The sequence below is a fragment of the Bubalus bubalis genome, chromosome 8 (genome assembly GCF_019923935.1).
Source record: "Bubalus bubalis isolate 160015118507 breed Murrah chromosome 8, NDDB_SH_1, whole genome shotgun sequence".
NCBI classification, from domain to species: domain Eukaryota; kingdom Metazoa; phylum Chordata; class Mammalia; order Artiodactyla; family Bovidae; genus Bubalus; species Bubalus bubalis.
The window spans coordinates 68,023,389-68,029,388 of NC_059164.1; the positions used below are offsets into that span (position 1 = coordinate 68,023,389).

General features: G+C 44.1%; 1 protein-coding gene across 3 annotated transcripts in view; it reads right to left on the reverse strand.

The window, feature by feature from the left end:
- Nucleotides 1-205, reverse strand: part of TAX1BP1 (Tax1 binding protein 1) — an 83,130-nt gene extending 82,925 nt beyond the window's left edge. For 2 of the 3 annotated variants that reach the window (XM_006066080.4, XM_006066078.4), the window contains exon 1: nucleotides 47-205. The gene's annotated coding sequence lies outside the window, so the exon portion shown is untranslated. The remainder of the gene's footprint in view (nucleotides 1-46) is intronic. The other variant, XM_006066079.4, reaches the window with a different exon arrangement.
- Nucleotides 206-6,000: the final 5,795 nt, after the last annotated feature.

Genomic DNA, 6,000 nt, shown 5'->3' on the forward strand with positions numbered 1-6,000 from the left:
GTCCACCCCACGCAAGGCGCCGGGGCGGGCTTGGAGAGGCGCTTACCGAGTGAGGAACTGTCGGGAAGAGTGCAGTGTTAAACAGGTTTCCGAGCTTCAGCCGCCATCAGCCTCCAAACCTCTTCCGCCACCACAGCCTCCCTCTACCGACCGGCTACACCTCCCCACAGGCCAAAAGCCGGTGAAACGCCACTTCCTGCCATGGACCCGCCCCTTCCGCCGCCGACGTCGCGAGGAGTCGGTCGGGCGTAACCGCTGAAATATCGATCCGATCGCACCCGGCGGTTAGCCACCCTAGCCGCGGACTGTAGGCTCCTGCTGCTGCTGCTAAGTCACTTCAGTCGTGTCTGAATCTGTGCGACCCCATAGACGGCAGCCCACCAGGCTCCTCCATCCCTGGGATTCTCCAGGCAAGAACACTGGAGTGGGTTGCCATTTCCTTCTCCAGTGCATGAAAGTGAAAAGTGAAAGTGAAGTCGCTCAGTCATGTCCGACCCTCAGCGACCCCATGGACCCTAACAAACCCGAAACGGCCTGTTCCCTGGGCTCGGCTATTCCTCCTCTTTCTCCCGCTTCGCCGCTTTCAGATACCTGTGGCAACAAAACAGGATCCGTTTAGATAATGCATTTTTGACGTTTTAATTATTATTTTAATTGAAAAGTAACTTACCAGTTAAGTGGAAAGGGTAGCCCAGAGATATAGGGACGAGTGCCGTGTCATTGCCTGGATGTTTATAAATCTAAGCGAACCCAGTTATTCTGTGGCTCGGAAAGTAGACAATCGTAGAAGCAGAGGAGGACCACGCGCTTGGGGCTGCTGTAGCCCCTCGCTCCTGGGCACTTACCCAACTCCTGGTGGTAGACCAGTCCGGTGCTTACTTAACTAAGGGATTTTGTTCTCTGTAAAATCTCGGTTTCTCCTAAGAGATTTTCAGTTCTAGTGCTCTATGATTCTATTTCCTCTTGTTCCAGCAATGACCTAGTTTTATGAGTTAACTGCTTTTGTTACCTGTTATTCTGTGTGCGTGAATGTAGGTTGCCCTGTATTCTCTGTCCAGTTGTAATTTCTAAAGTCACTGTGTTATATAGCTTACCGCCTTAAGAGTATTCAGTTTAAATCCTAACTCCACGGAAGCAAGTACATTCTGTTCTAATTCCTTATATTCCTGCATTGCTGTAAAGCTCTTGATAAAATTTGCAACATCACCATGAAGAAGGGATAGTAAATGAGATCAAGTCAAATGTTGAAGCATCTCCTAAATTGAGAAGATACAAAATCCTCTTCAGTATACTTTACTTCCACATACTTAAGATAATGTCTGATTATCTGCCGACTGATTTGTTTCCTATATATTGAAATCTTTGAACTTGGTATGGTTCTGTATATCACACTTGATCACAGATTTCAGAAGAATCTTTACAGATGAGTACCAATCTCATTCTGCAGATGAAAATGATGTGGTAAGTTCAGTATTCACTGGCATTACTGGTAGCAACCTTCTAGTAGTAGTTTAGACGCTTGTGTAAACAACACACTGCTCCTGGTAGAGATAGATGTAGACTATTAAGTACGGTTTTGTCGAAGACATGGAAGAAAACGTCAAGTCAGGATATAAGAGCCTGGGCAGAGGAGTCAGGTAGGGAGAGGATTGTTCACAAATCATAATAATTACTGTCTGTGGGGCACACAGAGCTTCCCAGTCCCTGCATAGGTCCTTAGGTTGTCTCCATTCCTCACAGCAACCCTGTAAATTTTTATCCTCATTTTGCAGGGGAATATGGCTTCAGGAAAGTTAAATAACTTGCCCATAATCCCCAAAAAGGCAAACCCTTTTTACCCTGAATTCAAATTTATCACTCCCAAAGTTTCTGCATTTCCCACCATGCCAGGATGCTTCTTGATAAGTGCTTTTTGGTCATTTACTATGTGCTCTTGGTTATGTTAATACTATATACTCTGAGGAAAGCAAAGAATAATCCACAGTTTCTTCCCTAAAGCTGTTTTAAATCTAGTCAAGATATTTTAAGATGGGACAGCAAAGTGTTAGATACGTAGGAAATGGACTCCTAGAAGTAAAGTGGAAAGAAAGATTGGTAATTATTATTATTGCTATTATTTGGCTAAAAAACTGGACTCTAAGCTCTGAAAGAGTAACAGGATCTGAAAGGGCTTATGTAGAGGGAATAATTAAAAGGGCACAAATGAAGAGCTTCTCTGGTGGTCCAGTGATTAAGAATCTACCTGCCAATGCAGAGGACATGGGTGTGATCCCTGCTCCAGGAAGATTCCACATGCCCACGTGCCGCAACTACTGTAACCCAAGCACCCCAGAGTCCATGCTCCACAACAAGAGAAACCAGCGCAATGTGGGGCCTGTGCACTGCAACCAGAGAGTAGCCCCAGCTCTGGGAAACTAGAGAAGGCCCATGCACAGCAACAAAGACCCAGCACAGCCATAAAAATAAATAAATAAGGAAATCTTTTTTTAAATCTAAAAATGGGAACAGATGGAACAATTAGGTGGTACAACATGGATTGAAAATTAGAAACAAATAAATTTACATAGGCGTGTTATAGAAGTGTCATTATTGGTTTTTGAAAGCATGTGAAATGAATTGTCTTCATCTTTTGAAACAATGACTTACGTTGGTATTAAAGGTACCCATTGCTAAACACTATCCTTTCCTTAAAAAACTGATAGATATGTAAACCTTTTTTTAAAAAGTGCTTTTAAAGACAAGATTTGAACAATGGTAGATTTTGGATAAACAGAAAATTCAAAGACTCTAAAGTAGCGTGGTGTACTTCCTCTACCCTATGCTGGGAGATAGTTGATATTGTCTCACTCCTTGTAGTTTGCCTATCATTACTCTCCCAAATGTTTCTATAAAACTTTGCTCCTTTGAGTTGCATGCCAACCAGTTAAACTCCCTCTCCCCTTGTTGTTGCTGTTGTCTGCTTGAAACAGGACGGAAAGGGGCAAGGCACAATCTTTGAAAGCATGACATAGCCCAAGGACACAACATAAACCAATTAGAATCAAATGGGTCCAAGATGACAGACAAGCCAACTTCGACCTGACCTTGATTCTCAATATATGCTCATTGTAACACATCAGCAAGCTAAGCGATACACCCAGAGGTGCCATGACAGTTCCAAGACTCACTATCAAAGATCAAAAAGTCGGCTGTGACTCAATTCCTGGAAATCTCCCCTCGTCCTAAAAATGTTTGGAAAAATCCTCCTACTCATTACCCTATGAAATTACCCAGCCTATAAAACCTAACCCACCATGTGTAGAGGCTGCACTGCCTTCTGCAATGGCCCACACGCTGTCTGTGGACTGGTTGTCTCTCTGAATAAACCCACATCTTACCTAATACTTTGTGTCTCATTCAATTCTTTCTGCAATGAGACATCAAGAACCTGAGCTTCATTAGGTCCTAAAACAAGGTCTGTCATCTCAGTTGGAGGACCTGAGTTAGAAGAATTCAGTTTTGACTGGGTTCAACGTCCAACCACATGAGTTCAACTCCCAAGCAGGGTTTTTGGCTGGGCCCCAATCCTGGTGGTTCAGATGGTAAAGAATACGCCTGCAATGCAGGAGACCCAGGTTCAATCCATGGGTTGGGAAGATCCCCTGGAGAAGGGAACAGCAACCCATTCTAATATTCTTGCCTGGAGAATTAAACGGACGGAGGAACCTGGCAGGCTACAGTCCATGGGGTCACATAGAGCTGGACACTACTGAGTGACTAACACATAGTCCTACCACATTAGTTCAAGTCCTAATCTGAGGTAACAGTTTCATCAGTTCAATTCAGTTGCCCAATCGTGTCCGACTTTTTGCAACCCCATGGACTGCAGCACACCAGGCTTCCCTGTCCATCACCAACTCCCAGAGCCTACTCAAACTCATGTCCATTGAGTCAGTGATGCCATCCAAACAACTCATTCTCTGTCGTCCCCTTCTCCTCCTGCCTTCAATCTTTTCCAGCATCAGGGTCTTTTCCAATGAGTCAGATCTTTGCATCAGGTGGCCAAAGTACTGGAGTTTCAGCTTCAACATCAGTACTTCCAATGAATATTCAGGATTGATTTGCTTTAGGATGGACTGGTTGGATCTCCTTGCAGTCCGAGGGACTCTCAAGAGTCTTCTCCAACACCACAGTTCAAAAGCATCAACTCTTCGGCGCTCAACTGTCTTTATAGTCCAACTCTCACATCCATATATGACCACTGGAAAAACCATAGCCTTGACTAGATAGACCTTTGTTGGCAAAGTAATGTCTCTGCTTTTTAATATGCTGTCTAGCTTGGTCATAACTTTCCTTCCAAGGAGTAAGCATCTTTTAATTTCATGACTACAGTCACCATCTGCTGTGATATGGGAGCCCCCAAAATAAAGTCTGTCAGTGTTTCCATTGTTTCCCCATCTATTTCCCATGAAGTGATGGGACCAAATGCCATGATCTTAGATTTCTGAATGTTGAGCTTTAAGCCAACTTTTTCACTGTCCTCATTCACTTTCATCAAGAGGCTCTTTAGTTCTTCTCACTTTCTGCCATAAGGGTGGTGTCATCTGTATATCTGAGGTTATTGATATTTCTCCCAGCAATCTTGATTCCAGCTTGTGTTTCATCCAGCCCAGCATTTCTCATGATGTACTCTGCATATAAGTTAAATAAGCAGGGTGACAATATACAGCCTTGACGTACTCCTTTCCCTATTTGAAACCAGTCTGTTGTTCCATGTCCAGTTCTAACTGTTGCTTCCTGACTGGCATACAGATTTCTCAGGAGGCAGGTCAGGTGGTCTGATATTCCCATCTCTTGAAGAATTTTCCAGTTTGTTGTGATCCATACAAAGGCTTTGGCATAGTCAATAAAGCAGAAATAGATGTTTTTCTGGAACTCTCTTGCTTTTTCGATGATCCAGTGGATGTTGGCAATTTGATCTCTGGTTCCTCTGCCTTTTTTAAATCCAGCTTGAACATCTGGAAATTCACGGTACACGTACTGTTGAAGCCTGGCTTGGAGAATTTTGAGCATTACTAGCGTGAGATGAGTGCAATTGTGCGGTAGTTTGAGAATTCTTTGGCACTGCCTTTCTTTGGGATTGGGATGAAAACTGACCTTTTCCAGTCCTGTGGCCACTGCTGCGTTTTCCAAATTTGCTGGCATATTGAGTGCAGCACTTTCACAGCATCATCTTTCAGGATTTGAAATACCTCAACTGGAATTCCATCACCTCTGCTAGCTTTGTTCGTAGTGATGCTTTCTAAGGCCCACTTGACTTCATATTCCAGGATGTCTGGCTCTAGGAGAGTGATCACAGCATCATGATTATCTGGGTCGTGAAGATCTTTTTTGTATAGTTCTTCTGTGTATTCTTGCCACCTCTTCTTAATATCTTCTGCTTCTGTTAGGTCCATACCATTTCTGTCCTTTATTGTGCCCATCTTTGCATGAAATGTTCCCATGGTATCTCTAATTTTCTTGAAGAGATCTCTAATCTTTCTCATTCTATTGCTTTCGTCTATTTCTTTGCACTGATCACTGAGGAAGGCTTTCTTATCTCTCCTTGCTATTCTTTGGAACTCTGCATCCAAAGGGGTATATCTTTCCTTTCCTCCTTTGCTCTTCGCTTCTCTTCTTTTCACAGCTGGAGCAGTGGCTGCGTAGCATTGGAGCAGCCATGAGGAGATATCCCACGTCCAAGCTCAGAGAAACCCCAGCAATATGGTAGGCGCTAGAGCGGCGGCTGTACTTCACTGGAGCGGCTGTGAGGAGATACCCCATGCCCAAGGGCAAAGGGGAAGCCCCAGCAAGACAATAAGAGGGGCAAATTCTCCTTTAGAATTAAACCCCATTCCCACCGGAGAGGTCAGAGGACTCAAACAAACCTTGTGTGCACCAGGACCTAGGGACTCCACAGAGGCTGAGACAGAACTGTGTTTGAGTGTCTCCTGTGGAGGTACGGGTCAGCAGTGGACTGCC